General features: G+C 36.5%; 1 long non-coding RNA gene across 1 annotated transcript; it reads left to right on the forward strand.

Annotated features, from left to right (window-relative positions):
* Positions 1–1,121: 1,121 nt before the first annotated feature.
* LOC141571290 (uncharacterized) lies at positions 1,122–15,788 on the forward strand. The gene is made up of 3 exons (XR_012496050.1): positions 1,122–1,225; positions 3,742–3,827; positions 15,647–15,788. It is a non-coding gene; the product is annotated as an uncharacterized LOC141571290 (long non-coding RNA).
* The last annotated feature ends 5,591 nt before the right edge of the window (positions 15,789–21,379 follow it).

Consider the following 21,379-nt stretch of genomic DNA (forward strand, 5'->3'; position numbering starts at 1 on the left):
TTTTGATTTTTTTTTTTAAGACCACAAAATTTCTGCTAGTTAGATATGGTTAATTTACCCATATGTTAGTTTTTGAAATTTTTGAATATTATGGATTTTAAAGTTGGGTATTTTGGCTTCTTCTAAAACATGGAGGGGGCTAGCATCAATGGTTTAGTGGTTCTTAAATTAATTGAATCCAACTTATCTATTTTCTTAAGGATAATGCTTTTGTGTCCTGCTTAAAAGATCTTTGCCTCTTCTGAGCTCATGAATATATTCTCTCATATTATTTTCCAAAAAATGTATTGTTTTACTTTTTATAGAGAAAGAAATCTGTTCCATCTGGAATTGATTTTTGTGTATGACATAAGATAGTGAGGTGGGATTCAAGTTCACTTTTTTTTTTCCCCTTTGTGGATATCCATTTACACAGCACCATTTATTGGGATGAAAAAAGGCAAAGAAATTATCATTTTGATTGCTTATGATAACTTTGTCATCAATGAAGTATTTGTATATATGTAGATTTGTTTCTGAAATATTTTTCTCAGTGAATTTATTGTCTACCCTTTAATCAATAATAAACTTAATTGCTATAAATAAGTTTTAATATTCAGTATGGTAGGTATCTCAACTTTGATTTCCTTCTTCCAAGTCATCATGGTTATTCTAACATTTTCACATTGATTTAAATCAGCTTCTCAATCTCCACAAAAATACCTGTTAGATTTTTATTAGGACTATATGGAATTTATAGATCAATCTGGGGAGAAATGACTTTCCTGTACTATTGTCATCTAATTCATGGGCATAGTATATACTGTATTGATTTAGGTCTTTTGCAATTTCTTTCAATAATGTTTTATAGTTTTCTCTCTTAGACACTATTGTTAGATATAATCCTAGATACTTAATTTTTTGATGTTACCATAAATAACATTGTATTGATCTTTATTTTCTAACTATTTGTTGGTATTTTATAAGCATATACTTTAGTTTTGTGTATTGACTTTGTATCTATTGACTTTGATTATTTATTGATTCTAATAGTTTATCTTTTGGATTTTCCATGTATATTCTCATGCCTCCTCTTCAATCAGTATATCTTTTATTTCTTTTTCTTGCCTTATTACATTGACAGGACTTCCAGGAGAATGTTAAGTGGAAATGGCAATGGAGCTATCCTTCTCAGATATCCTGAGATAGCTTTATCTCAGGAGGAAATTTTCTAGTATTTCATCAGGTATGATGTTTGCTATAAATTGTCTTTGAAGATACTCTTTATCCTATGAAGGTATTTCCTTCTATTTCTATTTGTTGTTGTTTTGTTTCAATCAGAAATAGTTATAAAAGTATGTATGTATGTATGTGTGTATGTATGTATGTATTGCATTTATTGAAATGGTTACATGTTTTTTCTTTTAGTTCTGATAGTATATAGTGAATTACAGTAATTGAAGTTTGAGTGGTAAATCATTCTTGATTTACCCCATTTTTGTGGGGGTGTATTATGCTTTTCTATATTTTGGGTTCAACTTGCTACTATTTTATTTAGAATGTTTGTGTCTCTATTCACAAAGATTAAGAAAGATTAATTTATAATTTGCCTTTTTTATATCTTTGTTAGTTATTGCTGTCAAGATTATGATGTCCTCATAACATGAGTTGGGAAATATTCCACGTACATCTTTACTCTAAAAAAGTTTGTGCAGGAGTGAATTATTTCTAAAGTATTTAGAATGATTCTCTTTTAAAGCATCTGGGCCCAGACTTTTCTTTATGGGAGGGTTTTAATTTCAAAATCAATTTTTTATAGGTAATAGCAACATTCAGATTTTCTGTTTCTTTATTTGAATCATTTTTAATATGTTGTGGCTTTTTTAAGGAATTTATTTATCTTATTTATGAAATTAATCAATACAAAGTTGTTCATGACCTCATATTACTATATTTTAATGTATGTCATGGTGTTCCCTTTTTATTGCTAATATTAATAATTTGTTCCTACCATTTCCTTTCTCCCTAGTTTTTTTATTAGTATTGCTGAGGACTTATAAATTATATTAGTTTTGCAAAAAAACCAACTTTTGCCTTTTGTATTTTCCCAGTTGAGTCTATGTTTTTTATTTCATTAGTTCTACTCTTTTTTTTAAATTGCTATTTCTTTTCTTCCTCTATATTTATGTTTAATTTATTCTTTCTTCTGGATTTTTTAATTGAATGTTAAGATTACTGACTTTTAGCTTTTTTCTCCCTCTTCTAGTAAATGTATTTAAGGCTTTAAAATTTCCTCTTTAAGCACTACTCTTTCTACATTTTACACATGTCACTCATTTCCAAATATTTCCTCATTTCCTCAATTAAAGCATTTGATTTTTATCACTACAGTGCAGTGAGAGCACTAGAAACCCTATGCCACTGTTTTTGTTTTGTTTCCATGCTCTGTGCCCCAAATCAACCTATTCTCCAAGGGCTTGTGGGGTTCAGCTCAAAGTATCTCCCTTCTCTCTAGAATACTGGCTGAATCCCCAAGGATTCTGGATCTAGAATCCTCAAGTCCTGATTGCATTGGTTTTTTTCTGGAATGTTCAAACAGTTCTTTTCTCCCTTCCTTCCTTCCTTCCTTCCTTCCTTCCTTCCTTCCTTCCTTCCTTCCTTCCTTCCTTTCTTCCTTCCTTCTTTCCTTCCTTCATGTCCTCCCTTCCCTCCCTCCCTCTCTCCCTCCCGCCTTCTCTCCCTCCCTCCCTCCCTCCCTCCTTCCCTACTTCCCTCCCTTCCTTCCTTCACAGATTTTGTAGTTGTTCTTGTCAGAGGATGAGTCTGATCCAATCTACTCCCTCATAGCTGAAATCAATTGACTCCAGCCCCTGGGCCCCAGATCAGATGTTACACGTAAAGTGAATTTTACTTCTGTATCTATTACAGTACATATTTCTTGAAATTGTATCTAGAAAATGGGAATCAAGAAATACTAAGCTTATTTTTGAAAATATTTGGTTTAAAAATTAGATTAGTCATACTATTTCCCTTTTCTTCGTGTGTCTTAATTCAACATTGCATGTGTGTGTGTGTGTGTGTGTGTGTGTGTGTTATTTTAGTGTCTGATTTTATCACTTACACAATTGTAATTTTTTGTTGAAGGATTACTATGGCAAAAACTGGTTGTTTGTTTGTTTGTTTGTTTGTTTGTTTCTGGCCAGTGGGCGGCATCAAGCACTAATAATTTTTGTATTTCATCAGACTTGTGTACCACTTTTTGAGTGTATTAGTATGGGAATTGCTGTGGCACCAATGACGGTTGAGAACTCCTAGTAATGAGGCTAACACTTCCATGGGATGTTCTCTGATTCATAGCTATAGGTCAGCACTTTCAAGTTGTTCTCATTTGTTACATTGTAAATCTTTTCTCACTGGTGTAAACATTTCTGAGTGCTTTTGGTGGCTCATTAGCATGATCTTTCTCTAGAAAGAACGATCCCTAACAATTTTTAAAATTTTGGTGATACTTTTAGGAGTCTCTCAATCATAAAACAGGTGTTTTATTAATCACAGAGAAATGAGTGGCTTATGATGTGGTCTCTCAGCTCTAGGTTCTCTTTGTGATTATCTCTTTAATTCATTAACTAGAAAACAGAACTTTTTGTGTGCCAAGGTTTTATGCTCTCACTGAGACACAGCATGTAGGTATTTTCGCTTTCTAACCAGGCGGCAGTGAATTCTGTCTCTTAAATTGTATCAAATGACTTCTGCCTTATCCAGCTTTGCAGTATGGCCCCTGCTGGGAGGCTCTGGACTCAAGACTGTGATTCTCTGAGTGCCTTCTCCTCACCCACACTTATGTCCAGGTGAGCTCAGGTTATGCTGAACATCAAGGGCAGCCTTGAAAGAGGAAAGACACACAAAGGTAATACCTTGCAATTTGAAAGGTATAGAAGGAGGGAGAGAGTCAGGCTGTTCTACCAGCTTGGCTTGGGGCTAGGAGAGGAATTATGTTCTGGTTATATGTATATTCACAGTACAAAGTAATAAAACTTGTTCAGCAGGTCACTCAGGAAAATCATATCCTCCTAGCCACACCAAACAGCTTTAGGTCTTTCTTAGGTGATATCAGAGCCATTTTCTTTTTTTTCATTCTGGAAGACTGAATCCCTAGACCAGCTATGTCCCTCCCCATCATCTTTCATCCAGGTGGAGCTATGAGTGGAAGACCACCATGGGAGCAGTATGTATCCAGGATGATTAACTATAGCTGTATAGAGAAGTCTTATGAACTGAAGATAGACATAGCCTAGAGAAACGCCTGCACTGCATAGCTCCAATGATTGCACCATTCTGTTCTCTAGAATATTTATTTTCTATTTGAAACAGATCCAATAGAGAGCACATTCATTGCTCCAAAAGCCTTTACATCCTTGCCACTACCCAAGCCAAAAGCGAAATTGGTGATAGTGGCACAGGGGAACTGAGAAGGTTAGATCGTCAGGATAGAGAGAGGAGAAAAAACATTATTAGAAAAACACAAGTAGTGTCTTAGTCTCTTTGGGCTGCCACATCAAAATACCATAGACAGGCTGACTTAAACAACAGAAATTTATTTCTCACAGTTCTGGAGGTTGGGAAGTCCAAGCAAGATCAAGGTGCCCGCAGTTTCAGTGTCTGGTGGGAGACCCACTTCCTGGTTCATACATGGTTGTCTTCTCTCTGTGTCCTCACATGGTGGAAGGGAAGAGAGAGGTCTCTGGTTCTCTTCTATAAGGACACTCATCCCATTCAGGAGGACTCTATTCCCACCTCCTAATATCGTCACATTGGGGGTTTCAGCTTTTAAGATATGATTTTGGGGAGACAAAAATATTCAGTCCATAGAGGTAGGCTTTGTTGGACTGTTATTGGAAGAGAAATGATGCCTTAGCAAGGTCATAGTGATGACAGTGTGATAAATGGATCAAAGAAGCCAATGGATAATGGCATCTGATTAGGACATGGTTAGAGCAAAAAGAGAAAGGAGGGGCTGCTGCATTTTATTACCTCTCTATTGGTTTCCAACATTTCTAAGTGTTGGGATGCTTGCTTATGAAGCAATGCTGGAATAGCTTGGATTTATTTGCAGGAACAGCAACACGCATTTAGAAAATGCATGGTACCTCTCATATAGTTGGTATTTGTCAAATATCTGTTTACTTTATAGTTCCCTAAACAAATTAGCCAATGAAGACTCTACCTCCAACTCCTTCTTCCCCTGACCACATAAATGGTGGTCAATTCCTTTATTTGTAAAATAAGGTAAGTAAACTAAGTATTTCTCAAGGTCCTGATAGCTTTGATAGTTGAAGCTCTGCTTTTGTAAAGCCTGAGGTTTTCTGACTTCTCATCCAGCTTAAATATTAGCATACCAGTCCTCAGTGATATTCCAGGTGACTTAGAGACTACTGTTTATTCCAACTATGATAGAAATGGCCATGTGCTGCACATCAACCTTCATTTTCTCCAAATGAATTGCCAGTACCTCAAAGCTAGAGATCACAATTGCCTTTTGGCATATCATGTGATAGCTGATATCACAGCAGTGCCAGCCAATTCAAGAGAAAGATGATACTGGTTACTTGTTTTAAGAGGGCAATTCAGGTACAGGCAGCGCAGACTTTGCTGTATTCAAGTGAAGCTTGCTGATGAAGGGCAACTCACAAAGCCTGGTGCCAACTGTTTTCTTTTGGCAGGTCACCAATGTCACTCCGATCTCAGCTTAGCAATTATAGATGCTAATTACTCTGAAGTTTATCAATCTACCTAAAGGCAAAAGCAATCATCTGATGAGTCGGATTATCACTCATGTCAAGCACCCTTAATGAGTTTTCAGCCATCAGAATAAATATGTAGCTCAGTAGAGAGGAAAGGAACTTGAATTCAGAGTCAAAAACCCGGGTCCTAGGATTTCATCATTCATTGCCCAGCATCCTTAGGGGAAATCGTTGATCTTCTCTGAGCCCTTTTCCACATCTAAACTTTGGAATAACGCCTAAGCAGCCCTATTTTATAAGATTGTTAAAAGATCCAGAGAGAACATCTAATTCACCTTCTAGTTTTATAAGTAAGAAAACAGAGACTCGAAGAATTTCATTAACTTAAGATATGTCTCCAAGTTTGCAGAACGGGAAATTCAGTGTGTTTTCCATTAGGTCATATGAACTCTATTCTGAAGTCCAAAGGAGATAATGTCTATGAAAGTTGTAATATAGAAACTTTAATATATTATGTTATATTGAATATTTGAATAGTATATTGACAAAGAAGGGTTGTAATGACATCTTTATTTTCCAAAGGAGAAAGCTAAGGCACAGGGAAATCAAAAGATTAGTTGGAATCAGCTATGAAGGGATAGAAGCCAGGTTTTTTTAATATACCTATTCCTTCTCCATGAGATTGTACTGTAACGGAATATTATTTTCAATAAGGACTACATTTACTAGTCACTAAGTGGCAGTATAGAATAATGGAAAGGGCACAAGCTCTGGAGGCAGGCAAACCTGGGTTCCAAACCTAGCTGTATCATTGTGGATCAATATTTAACCTCCCGATTATGAGATTCCTCAGGTAAAAAGTGGAGATATAGCTAATTAATAATAATACTATTGAATAGTTATGGAGCATTTATCATGTTACTGCTTAATAGTGTTACTATTATTTTTTAATAGTTTTAAATTTCTTAGCTCTGTGAATACCCAGAACAGGATTTTTGTGAGAACTGTTGTGAGAAGATGAAATATACGTAGCACCTATTGCAATTTTTATTCCTTCCTCTTAAACACTGTAAGTAAGTTTATTACTCATGCTGATAATAAAACATATGCTGTAACAAAAGAATCTTTTAGTCTTTCCACTATAACTCAAATGGAGAAATATGGGGATGGTAAGGGAAAAGTAATAAAATTGGTTATTTCATACCTATCACAATTTGAAGGCATATTATTGATTTTTAGTGTTTTTCCAAGCATTAATGACAATAATGCTTGGGTCTGACATTGTGGTCATCTCTATCCAACATGAAAGAAATAACATTTTTTGCCTGTTTGTTTTTAAATGTATGTTGTTTATGTTTGTCTGCAACTGAGCAAAAATATTTTTCCTTCAAGAACTATCTTCTAATTAAAATATAGTCAAACTCTATCCATTACATAAGCACATATCATTCTATCAGATAAAATTACATATCTTGTAATTTTATCTGGTAAAAAACATATGTATCAGATAAAATTACATATCTTGTAATTTTATCTGGTAAAAAACATAATGAGAAGAAACTAATTTTGCAGGAGTTTTTCCTAAAGAAATAATATCCTATAATCAAAATCAAAATTGACTTTCCAATTAGAAAAGGAATTTAGGTCAAGAATGTGAACTAGCAGTTTCAAAATACAACTATATATATGGTTTAGAATGAATATTAAAAACAAACTCTCTCTGCTGCCCTGTTTAACAGGTCTTTTTTGTTTTTGTTTTTGTTTTTGTTTTTTTAGCAGTTTCTATAAATTCTTACCTTGTTGCCAAAGAGTGATTTGAAGTTCAAAAGCAATTGGAGAATAGAGCTATTATTTCTGTGACTTTTCATTCATTCTGGGCCTATGGTGACTGAACATCTTTCTTTCCAGAAGCTCAGAGACATTGTTTACTGAACTGCTATGCTAATTTGTACTTTGGAACAAAGCTTGAGCTAGTACTTACTTCAGAGATGGTGCAAATGAATGGGGTAGAAGCAATGATACCCAGATCTTGCAGTTTTGGACCTTGTCAAAACCTCAATAAAAAACTATTTGATGATTACTCTTAAATCTATAGCTTTAGTTATAGCCTCTCTCCTGGATTCTAAATATATTAACCATGCATAATATATTCACCTAGAAGTCCCAGAATCACCTCAAATTCAACTCATCCCATATGTACTCATAATATTCGTCCAAATCTGCTACTCCTTTGGTATCTCACATCTTGATTAATGATTTACTGTCTACCCAGATGTGAAAGCCAGAAACTTGACCATGATGTTTGGTTCTTCTTTTCGTTCAGCAGTTATGTACAATGAATCTTTCCTGACCATCAATTCTACTTCCAAAATGTCTTTGAATCTGCTCATTCCTGCAACCGTTATCCTCATTTTCTCTCTCCTGGATTATTGTCATAGCCTCCTAATGGGTCTGCCCATCTCCAGGGTAACCACTTTCCAATCCACCCACTGAACTGCTGCCAGAGTGTGCTTTCTGAATAACAAATCTAATCTTGTCGTTCACACAATTAAACTCCTCCAGTGGATCTCAGCCACTTACAGCATGAAAATGCAAACTCCTAAGCATAGCCTGCAAAGACTGGTTTTGATCTGGCTCCTATGTCTCTCATCTGCAACCCAAGACTATCCTCCCTGAGCTTCTCTGAGTTCGGCCTCATGTAATGCTCTCTTGTGTTGTTACGGCTTTTCACACGCAGTTTCCAGGCCCGGAACAGCCTTTCTGTTTTCTACCCCTAAACACCTACTCATAGTTCAGGTGGCACCTGTCGTGGGCAGCTCTTCTTTGGCCCCTCTGTGGGTATTCTGAATAACAATCTCATGTACATCCTTAGAGCAGTTTTTACTTCGTTATATTTTAATTCATTATTTCTATGCTAGTTTCCCCCTCCGTTCTGTGGATTCATTTGAACATTCTTTGTATTCTCAGCATCTATCAGAACACTTGGCAGTAGAGTAGGAACTCAATACATGTTTGCTGAATATGAATGAATACCCAGGCAGCTGGCCTCAGTCAAAGCTCAGTAACCCTGGGCAGGCAAGTTAATGTCCTGTGAGGCTTTGTCCTCATTTGCAACAGCAGGGATGACAAGACCTACCTTCCTGTGCTGCTCTAAAAATTAAATAAGACATCAACATACTCTGCATATAGTAAATTTATATATCACTATATCAACTACAATATCATATAATTATTGTGACCCAATTCACACGGAACAATATTTTCTGAAAATTGATTTATTATTAGTTTGGTGCAAAAGTAATTGCGGTTTTTGCAATTATTTTTAACCTTTTAAACCGCAATTACTTTTGCACCAACCTAATAATCCATGTGACACGAAGGGCACGTCACAAAACAGCCAAGGCCTTCCTTTCATTCCCATCTCCTTTGCTTTATTTCCTCCCTCTGTTAACGCACATACACTTTCTGTTACAACAACCATATCTGGTGTTCCAAATTAGCTGTCCACTTTCACACCTTCCTGACTTTGCTCATGCTGCTGCCTTGGTCAGAATGTCCCTTTGCTCTGCTCTTCTGCTGAGTTTTATCCTCAAAAGTCTGACTCCAGGGTTCAATACTCTGCCACGCCTTTCCTGTCTCCGCTCAGGCAGGACTGATGACACTCTTCTCTTGGCTCCCTGAACACTGGTATATACCTCTCTTATGACTTGTACCACTGTATATAGTTTTTATTTATGTGTTCATTTTTTCCACACTCCATTGTGAACTCCTTGAGGTGTTATCTCATTTTCCTAGGACTGTTATTACCATTTCCCTGTGATTACCCCTTGCAAAGTGTGTCTCACTCTAATTCCCAAACCAAGACCTTATAATAACTCTCTTTGCATGATTTTGATCATTGCCAAATCCTCATTCAGTTTTTGGCTCTCAAAGAGCTACTGATAAAATAGACAGTTGGTAAAGCAAAACTAATCTGAAGTCAGACGTTTAACTGGTGGGATCATGAGTCATGAAGAGACTATGCTATAGAATAAATGAACTTTATTTTGTGTAACCTAAACCAGGAGTTTTCTTCCTTGAACTCTGAGCATGTGCTAGGGAAAAAAAGGAAATAAATATCAATATGAGCCAAAAAAGATATTAATATAAAAATACCTTTTAGATTCATAAATTGAATCATACAAATTTCTCTTTAAAGATGTTGCTGTCTATTATGTTAACTCATGTGCAATATCTCAGAACAATGAACATGTATCTGTCTGAAAATAGAATAGCTGCATTTAGCTATTCATCTCACTGTCCTGCTGCTAAGGGCTCTACCAATTCACCTAGACACAGATTAGCAGTGGGGAGATGCAGTGGCAAGGCCTGAATCAAGAAGAAAAACGGTGCAACAATAAAGGCTATTAGATATCTCAGTCTCTAGAGCAAAATGATTTGTCTCTTCTCGTCATCCATAAGTAAATGATAGAAAACATCTTCTACCCAGATCTATAATCCATCCTTTAATGTTCAATTAAGAGGATTTTCTTTGAGAAATGACTTTAATCTTTAATATCACAGGCAGATGTCTTATAATAATTACGACAGTTCATTATTTATGTAAGATTCACAATCACGTTGAATTTATATATGTCTGTATGAAGCCATAAAATCAATCAATTTAACAACTTTTTTGTGTATAATAACTGATCTTTTAAAACTGATTTTGTAGGTCAAGTAGCTAATATAAATGTTTATTTTAAAAAGAATCCCACTCTCTAACCAATCGGTATGCAATTATAAGTGTATTTGAACTCCAATTCCTAAAATAAATAATACATTTTGGAGGGGTGAATGTGCCAGATAAAATTAAACAATACAGGAAATAAAATTTCATCTTAATAAAAATAAAATTTCAGAATTTAAATGATATGTTATTTGACCCTGGATATGTTTATTAAAGAGCAATGTCCATGATGTATCAGCTAGTGAGGACAAGTTTGATGTAATTTGGTAATTCTATGTGTTGATTTTCCAAGCCCTTACCTTCGCGAATAATAGTGAACCTAGAGGATTCTATATGTGGAACCAAAAAGTAGCCCAGAATTCACCAATATTTATGTTCTTGATAAGATTAGTTTTCAATTTATGCATAGATTCATTGGATTGATAGCCAAATAGGAAGAGACAGGATGTCAGCCCTTCATGCCTTAACTCTCTGGGAATTCTGTGGAGGGTGGGGTATGAGGTATAGATGAGCTGCTCACATATAAACACATATAACCCACCCACTGCTCCAAGGCCCCTCTTTCCTGGCTCCTGCTCTCACTGCCTGTGTGTAGCTTTCCCTCTGCCTCATTGTCTGATATTCCTCTGAGGTCTCTCTCTGAACTTCTGCCACAGCCAGACCCTTCCAGGCATCATTCTTCACTCCACGTTGTTATTGTTCTTGCCTTTTGGGGCATAATCTGCTTAGTCGTGTGATAAGCAGGATAATGACCCCCCCGCCCCCAAAGATATCCATGATTAGATCTTATGAATTAGGTCCCAGAACCTACGAATATGTTACGTTACATGGCAAAAGGAAATTTAGGTTGTGGATCAAATTAAGATTGCTAATCAATTGACCTGAAAATAAGGAGAATCTTCTGGATTATCCTGGTGGGCCTAATGTAATTACAAGGCTTCTTAAATGGAAGAGGGAGGCAAAAGAGGAGGTCAGAGTGATGCAGTGTAAGGAGGACTTGACCTACCATTGCTGGCTTCAAAAGGAATGTGATGGCCTCGAGAAGCTGGAAAAGGTAAAGTAACAGATATTTGCTAGAGTTTTCAGCAGGAGGTGCTGACACCTTGATTTCAGCCCAGTGAGATTCATGTCAGACTTCTGACCTATGGAACTGTAAAATTATAGATTGTTTGTTATTTTAAGCCACCAAGTTTGTGGTAATTTGTTACAGCAGCCATAGCAATATAATACAGCACCCCTATGATGATAACCTGTCTGTCCACAACCTTGGAAAATGGGATTTTATTTTATAAACATCCTTCTTCCATCTGGGGCCCAGATATTCCAGACTGGTGTGGAGAGTGCTGAGTGGGGAATTAGTTACGTGCCATCTCACTTGTACCTGAAACTACTGCTCCCTTTCATATGTTGGCTAAGATGAGGTGTCAGGCCCTACCTTCCAGATCTGACATGGTGCTTTTTCCATTTAAGAGATCCATGGTCTTTTAGTGAAGTGTGGCTCCTGCTCCCCACCTCCACTCCTTTATAAGACAAGTCTGCATGTATCAAGCATTAATGGTGAACAGGTTCCATGCTTTTACCCATGATGTTTTGGAGCTCCAGGGAAATCAGGCATGTAGCCAGACCACTGTGTCTGTGAATCACCACATATTGTGTGATGGCTGAAGAGTTTCCGGAGTATTCTGGACCAAAGAAACAGTTGTATATACTTGAGCATTGCTCCATATGCTGTCCTAATTCAGCTCTAGCATAGCCAGTATGCTCTGTGACATAAAATTAAATATCAGATGGCCCCTGTCCTCAAGAATCTTAGGTACCTATTGGAGATATTTACACAATGTGCTCTTTCTGGCAGTAGATATTTAGCTGGTGTGCACTGGTACTGCTGCGTGGCTGGATCTGTTTTGATTGGCCAAGGCTGCTGCCATATTGGCTGTTACGTGTTTTGGATGTGGGGGAACAATGAAACTGAGGGTGGAAATGGAAGCCTGTTGGGAGGGAAGAATCAGAACCTGAAAGGATTAATAAGAGCTACTAAGCAGCTGAAAGCTAATTCCAGGGCATGGGCAAAGGTCAAGATTCAAATAAACCTTCGCTGTGTGCGGAGAGTATTAAGTAGTCCAAAGTAACGAGTGTGCTAAGTAAGTGCCCAGGGGAGCCAGAGCTAGATAATTTGTCTCTACAGTAATTGGGTTAGAATTTTTTTTCAATTAAAGTTTATTGGGGTGACAACTATTAGTAAAGTTACATAGATTTCAGGTGTAAAATTCTGTAATGCATCATCTATAAATCACATTGTGTGTTCACCACCCAGAGTCAGTTCTCCTTCCATCACCGTATATTTGATCCCCTTTACCCTCATCTACCCCCGTCCCCCCCCTTACCCTCTGGTCACCACTAAACTATTGACTGTGGGGTTAGAATTTTTTTAAAGCTGGTCAGTGTAACAATTTGCTTAAAATATTTTTTGTTGTTGAAATGCATGTCTTCAGTTACAATTATTTCCCCCTCAAAGGCTGCTCATTTTGGTGCCCTCTGAATTATTCCCTCACATAGCTTGAACTATTATTGATTTTTTAAATGGATTTTTAATTTTACTTTTGCTTTATAGAATTTTAAATTCATTGCTTAACTATTTATTTCTTCTTTGTGCTGTTTGTAATGGTTGAAAGTACAACCTAAATATCCATCAGTAGCAGGAAGTATAATGACTACTTAGGAGCATGGTTAGTCTGTGTGCAAAAATCTCACATCTGGACATAGACACAACATGGCCTTGAAGTTGAATTTTGTGTCTCTCAGTTCCTATTTTTGCATTTATAAAATGACGTTCACAATACTTGCCTCACGGAATTATTGAGAATTAAAACAGACAATTAAAACTAAAGTGTGCCACAGTGCCCAGTACACAGTAAGCTCCCGTTCATTAAAAGGTAGGCTTTTTCTCATCATTAGTTTCTTCTAGTTTTTCCTTATTCAAAAAAAGTGATGAATTATTATTGCAAAAAAAAACACAATAGGGTAAACATAAAGAATACAATAATCCCTCCCATTCACAGATAACTGCCATTAATATCTTACTGAATATTTTCTACATCCTTTTATGATTATTATATAGTCTTACATATTACTGATTTGTTTTGTAAAATGAGACAATACTATGTCTGCTACATTATAACCTACTACAAATAATTTAAGCAAACAACCATTTGATGAACATTTATGCTATTTCTAGTTTTTGCTATATGGCAGTACAAAACAAACAAAATGAATTATAAATTAAAATGCGCTAATGGTTCTAAAAATTGACACAAAACTTTAATACACACAAAGAGTAGGAAACTAATGCACAATTGGCCAATATCTTAAAAACAAACAAACAAAAACAAAACAAAAAAACATGAACCAACCCATTTGGTCATTATTTAAACTTAATTTCATGTGGATCTGCTTACTTTCCATTAAAATGTTCTTAGAAATATTTTATTTAATTAAATCGCTTTGGGCTAAGTCATATGCTACCAGGGCAAATATGAAACTTTGGTGGTATGAAGAGGTGATGGCATGAAGGGCTTGCATGCCTTTGATTAAAGAACTTGACTGTGGAAGATGGAGAACCTTAAAAGGGGCTGAGGAGGGTCCATGTCAGTTTTAGACCTTCGCAAAACTGAGACTTGGAAAGAGTTACTCAGGTATCAAAATAATCTGCAGATGGGGTAAGGTCTGTGAGTTAAACCAAAAGTTCAAGTTGCCTTGAATCCTTTCTGGACAAGGTTAAGTAAGACATAAATAAGTATTAACTAGTCCAAATGGATCGTGTCTCTTTTCTGCCCTGTAGGAATTTTTTTGTTGTTATAAAATGTGTTACCCTAATAAACTCTGGGTACCTGTTGTCCGCATTAGTATTCTGAAGATGAAGGGCAAAAATAAATGAGCTGTTACTCTATTTATGAACTGGACTGACTGCAACAGGAAATGGTTAATGCCTCATGGCTGCAGGGAAGCACTTTATCTCCAGTGACATGTCTAAGAGTTACTGTCCAACGCAGACCCTTTCTCAGGCTGGTTCCTGCCTCCACTTCTATTGCGTCTGAAACAGGGAACTCTGCAGAATGTTTCAGACTGGCTTAGTGGTTTTGTCAATTTTGCTTCAATTTCATCCTTGAAATATACATATATTTTTAAACTATCCAGGATCTTTTAAAAAACAGGACTCCCTGGTGACATGTCTGACTGACCAACATTTGGGCCACAGTGGCACAAGAAAATTGTCAGTAATCAGTGCTGTGAATACACACGCCTACCTGATTCATCCACTGGGCTCAGCTTGGTACCAGTGCTTTTGTTTTACATTCATTAAAATTCCTATCAGGACACAAAATGCTGAACATCACCCAAAACAAAACCAAACAAAACCAACCAACCAAAAAAGAAAAAAAAAAGAAAGCTTAGGAGCAGATACAGCAACGTTGGTTGATGAAGAAACAAAAATATTTATATATTGCTTATTCTTCATTTGCTCATTGGTGATTTTTTTTTTAATTTGAAGCTTTGTGGCAATTATAAAACCCCAAATATAGTGATTTTTTGCTTATCCAATTCTCTATTTGCCTCATGAAGATAAACTGAAAAAGAAAACAAAAATGAATGGAAGATATTTAGTCTCACACTCATTCTAAATGTTCACATATAGTGGGTTATCCTGTCTTTCACCTCAGATATTTTGGTCATTAAACCTTTTAAAAATATAATTTTGCTGTGTGCAAGTTTAGGAAGCTTATAGGGGCTCAAATAGGTATTTTGTTTCTATAAATAAAAAACCTCTACCAATCACATGTTACACAAACATGCAAGTAATTTGATCTTTATTTTCAAAAAACACAAATGCAAATTAATTCAAATTTTAGGAAATGAAATTATATCTTAAGGGAAAAACATAAACTATTACAAGATAGAATCATCATTTGATATAAGCTATTGGGTTTTATTTTATTTTTTATTAAATATATATGCATTCACCAGTTTTACATTTTCTTGTAGTAGGGAGTAAAGAGATACAGATTGAATAGGTCATGTGTTATGCATTTTTTAAAAACAGATATTGTGTTAAACTGGAGAAACAACCACTTTCAGCAAATGGAGCAGAAGCTCTGTTTGTCTCCATAAGGCTTGTTCTCCCTCTCTCCTTTGATAATAGAAAGACTGATTTGGGGTTTGGCACATCGCCAGTGGAGGCAGCACTACATTTCCCAAACTCCCTTGCTAGAAGTGGCCCTGTGACAAGTTTTGGATATGTCTGTTCAACTTCCAGAATATACCTTCCTCCTTCCCTTCCTCCTCTCTTCTGCTTAGAGGTGAGTGTGATGGTCGGCTATTCATTTTCAGTGGTGGGGATAAGAAAATGTTCTAGTGATGGTGGCATGGAAAACTAGAAGCAACGTGTACCCCAGATCTGACTATGGAATCACCATCCCATCCCTGAATTACCTCAATCCAGATTTTTATGCAAAAAAAAAAAAAAAAAAGAATATTTATTGTATTTAAGATCTCTATTATGAGCAGACAAATATAAACCCAAATGAATACAGAATTTGATGCCTGAAAGTAGAGTGTTGGCTTGACAAAACCTAAAATGTAGTTGCTAATGGCTCAAACAGTAGAAGCTGAAAATCTAATAACTCTTGTTATGCTGTGGCAAAACATTTGATGAAATAATCACTATCATATCTTGGAAGGCAGACCACATGCTATGGCCACAGTATAAAGTGGAAATTGTGAGGGAAAAAATAGTTATCTTATGTTTGTTACTTCTTGCTGCTTTAGCAGTCAGCAAAAGAGATAAGCTCAGGTGTGAGCTAATCAGTCTGGTTGCAGATTGCACCCTGCAATATAAGTTGACCAGGAGTGTAGCAATCTTACATTAGTAAATTAATACTAACTATACATATACGGTGCTTACTATGTGCCAGGCACCATTTTAGTGCTCTATATATTTTAAGTAACTTAATCTTCAAACAACACAATGAAATAGATACTGTTTTTAGCCCTATTTTTATAGATGAGGATCAAAGAGGTTAAGTGACTTGCCAGTTGTACGTCTTTAAAGTGAGGTTCCTACTGAAGCGAGGAATCTTTAAAGTTTGAAGCAGGAGATGTAGGTCCAAAGTCTGTCTTCCTAATGGCTGCATTAAATGGTAATTTGGGCCTTATGGGATTGAAAAGGCTCATTGCTTTTGTACCCCAGACTGAAGCCGGTCTAAGACTGAAAAGGGGCAGACTTAGCATAAGATAAGACCCGGCCTCTGAGTCTTTCCCAAGCACCTGCAGTTAAGAGGTCTGCCTCTGCCAGACAATGGGAGCCAGCTCAGTGGCCAAGATCAGATGAAGAGTGTTGTCTCTTACCCCAGCTCTTTGTTTCAAATGGCTTTAAGGGAGCCAGCCTGAAACATGAGAAAAGGGGGATGGGCAGAGCCCAGAGGCAGTAAGTAAAAGACCTGTGTGTCTTCACTGTTAAAAACTGTGACTCTACAAGTTTTTTATCTGTGGTTATTAACATGTAGAACTGACCAGAAGCTGGAAGTCTATTTGGTTTTTTGAAACAATTATATTGCTAAGAAAACAAAATCCTGTTCAAACCCGAAGCATCATTGCTTGGCCTTCAAACCAGTACCAGACAGAAGCAGACCACAAGACATGCGAATCCAAAAGGACACCCTCTCCAGTGTCCACTTCAGGTGCATCATGGAGGATAGTGAACAAGGAAGTTCCACTCAGAGGCGCTTTCAGATGGGATAACCTAGGGACCTGTTCTGACAGAAGGGAGTCATCATGTTTCCTGCCCAACAACACATAACTTCCAAGATGGTTCCGTTTTCCATTCTCCTGTGGCATCCTGCTACCGACAACCTTTACTACTGGTACAGTTTTTCTGTACTGATATTAATAAATTTTGGCTATTTCCCCCACACCTTGCCCCGGTGTTTTTTCATAGAAGAAGTATAAGTATCTGTAATAACTTTTCATAAATATGAAGACAATTTTGAAGTCTCTGCTCAATATATCTCCTCCTCTATGCCGTAACATTTCTCCTGAGCATCTATTTAAGACCCTTCTAAATTTCTTTTCCTCTACAAATGACACTTTACAATGATGTCACTTTTGTAAAATAACAGTGATTCCCAACTCACTAGCGGAGTTCAATAAGGGCTGAAGGTAATGCTACATAAGGTTCTATGCAAATCAGGAATTATTTTAATCTCTCACTTTAACATGTCAAAGATGAGAATGAGGTTCCAGAATAAACAGTAAAGCAACATTTATACAACCCAAGAGGAGAAGAAAATATGGCACATTTCCAGTAATTGCAGACTGTGTAGGAAGACAAAATATAATCGGTGGAGAGAAGATTGGCTTGTAGATTAGAAATGCTTTTATGTAGCTTTGACTTCTGATTGAACTTGTTCCTTCTGAACTCCAAGACATGCCTTTATATCGGGATAATGTTTTTATTTATTTAATTCGTATAATATGTCCCAGAGCCTCAAGAAATAAATGGAGGCATTATCAATGCAAATGAAGAGTTAGCTCTAAGCAGTGATGCTTTGGGGAAGGATATCCCTCCAGATGTAAGTTTGTTGGAAGGAAAGTAGAGTGGGGGTCAGTGTCAGTCATCCACAAGTCAACTTGTTGCTCTGGCAGATGACTATAATACCAAAAATTGTCTAATAAATAGTTGTTCTCACTGAGGAAGGAGGATTCCCAGGTTCTCTTGTTAACATCTAGTCTCCAGTGAAAGATAAGAACACCAAATGATTTGGAGAAAGCAAAAAACAGATTGGCCACAAGAAGAGGAAGAAGAGCGACTTGCACCCAGAAGGGACAATGTAGGAGATATGCTATAGGGACAGAGCCTTCCTGTGGCCCGCGGTTGGTATACGAGCATTGGACTGTTGCCGGGGCTGGCAGCAGATGGTGGTGTGTCCTCTGCCAACACGTGTCCTTATCCTTAATGGTGTCCAGAATTCTTGATGAACAGTTGGGTAAATTTCCTAGGTTTCTGGGTGGAGACGTGTATCGATAAAACTGTGACACCCTTGAAAGATAATATGGCTTCAGTTAACAGAGGTATCTGTGACAGGGTGTTACATAATCTTGCACTTCTTCTTTTTTTTTTTTTTCTCTAAGACTAGCCAGATCAAATACCCCCAAACTATACTTGTTACACTCGATAATGATTAGAAACAACAACACTAAAGTCTCCTTAAGATTATAGCAATCCAATATTTGAAATGAGTTTGAACCAGATAGTTTATACTAAGTTAGCCCTGGTTTAAAACCCACCAGACTGTCTTCAGTTATATCATTGGACCTGATATACAAACACAGAGTAAAATTGGAGAACACTTTTCATGATGGAAGGAGTGAACATCACAGAATCAAACACCAATATCATGTTGAAAGTTTAGTAATTCCTGTTCTAATTCAATGTAACAAATGAAAAGGAGGATTGCTTTTAGTTGAATTATTGGAGATAGACTTATACATTTACAATCTACTTGGGTAATTTGGAACAGAACTATTTGTATCACATACTAATCCCAGATCACAGAATCTGGTGTGCAAGATTTTAACAAAAAATTCAAATTCATTTCATTTTTCAGCCGCCCTTCCCTAGGGTAGATTGTAGTCAATTTGAGTTATCCCCCTTTTCAAGGGTTGCATATGTTCCAGGGACATTAGAGAGTACCTAGGTACAGGAACCTCTGCTAAGATATCCATCATTTCACCTAATCTTCAGTAGAGGAATCATCACCTCTTTATGGTCTGATCTGCTCTTACAAAATATATAGCGACCCCCTCTCTTCCTGAGATCTCAGCTTGGGAATCATCAAATGGAGGTGGAGGGATTGCATTTCTCTTTGCCTCTCCAAGTCTATCTCTGTTCAATTTGCCTCCTCCCATCCATCCTGTCTCTCTTCCATCTAAATGAATATTTTCCAGACGGTAGCAGGGGAGAGGTCAACTATCTTACAATTTCCTTTCCATTTATTTTGTCCTTGCACAGGCCTCACTTGCTCATCAAACGCGGGGTTTTTTAACTTTGGCACTACTGACATTTGGGACTGAGTATTGTGTTGTCGGGGGCTTTCTTATTCACTTTAGGATGTTTAGCAGCATCCCTGGCCTCTACTCACTAGATGCCAGAAGCACCCCCAGTTGTGAAAATTGAAAATTGTCTCCAGACCTTGCCAAGTGGCCCTGGCACATTAGCCCTTGGTTGAGAACTACTCCTTTAAGGGAATAAGCTTTTGGAAACCAGAGCCATTAAGATTCCCTGGAGACAATGAACAGGGAAGAGGAGAGTTGGCAGAAGGGGTGGACAAAGGAGATGTGGAAAAGTGGGAGTTCATATTTTAACTTATTCATAATTCCCCTACTTGATATGTGGAAAAAGGAGACAGAAATGTTAGAACAGCTACACACAAACACTTCCATACTGAACATAGATAGATACTTTAATGTTGGAAGAGTTTTGGCTTTGTATTTTTTATGAAGTAATTGTTTTTTTCCTCATCAGCACTGCTATCACTTTTCTAAGGAAAACTTTACATTACTGGTGCAAGTAAATTGATGCAAATAATATAGATTTCAGAAGCATAGACATGAAAGTTGTGCATGTAATTGTTTAAAATTGCATTCTTTTAAAATATATGAATGTCTTCTAATATTAACTAGAGAATGTTATATAGAACATCATCAAGGCATGTTATTAAATGAAAAAAAAAAACCTGTAAATATAACATGTATGTGTAGCATTAACTATGCCACACTTTTTGAGGAAGAATAACAAAAGTACTAAGTTGTAAAAAATTCAATTAATGAGACATTTGGAGTTTCTGAACTTAAGGGAAAGGAAGTCACTTTCCTCGTATTTCCCTATGACTGATCATTAATGGGCCGAATAGAAATGTCAAAGGCTGTTGACAGAACAAGAATAATGAGCATATGTTTATGGCCTTTGTCAATAGCCCTGGAGATGAACTGTCTTGTTGACCAAGACCAAGTATTTCCTTCAAAGGATGAATCTTGAAAAAAGAGGTTTCCAGATGAAGTTTATATGCAGGTGTTGCATTGGCCTTTTTGACACCTTTTCAATCACCTTTTCCCGGGCAAAGGAAAATTGAAAACCTACTAAGATCAACAACCTTTCTTCCAGGCAATGTTTAGTGAGCAACTGACGGATAGATGTTTTCATTCTAGCGGACAGTAAAAAGTTTGGGGCAGTTATTTAGTATGTATTTCCCGGGAACTTTTAGATACTTTCCCACTTTCAGTTTGATCACATAAGGGAAGAACCTAAAACATTTGATGTTGAGCATATTTCTTCCATTTGAGGGTGACAGTCTTTAAACCTGATATGTCTTTGATGTTCTTATACTGGGAAAGATTTCAGTGTACTAGCATAGTTATCCTAATGTGATAATTGTATTTTTTGAAATTATTTTTCTCCAACACAGTACTGATATCTGAGCTCCAAAGATAAAAATTTTAAAACTATGACTTATTCTGTATATAAAACTTGGTTCTCTAACATCAACTAAAGTGTTTTATATGTTTTGAGGTTTTGTTTTACTAATTCTCAAAAATCTATACTCATTTTTTTCATAAGTAAATATGTATATCTGAATTGAAAGCTAACTGAATTAAATGTCAGCAGAAACTGCATATGAGAAAATATATCTTATTAGTAAACATGAAAAATATACAGCTCATTAGCAAGTAATGAAATGCAAATTAAAATGAAAACAAAATATAATTTTTTAACTTACCAAATTTGCAGAGATAAAGAAATTTTAGGGTACCCAATACTACACAGTATTGAGTATCTTGCTAGTGGGAGAGAAACATTTTATAGCCTTTTTGGAAAATA

Source organism: Rhinolophus sinicus, linkage group LG04 (genome assembly GCF_036562045.2).
Source record: "Rhinolophus sinicus isolate RSC01 linkage group LG04, ASM3656204v1, whole genome shotgun sequence".
NCBI classification, from domain to species: Eukaryota; Metazoa; Chordata; class Mammalia; order Chiroptera; family Rhinolophidae; genus Rhinolophus; species Rhinolophus sinicus.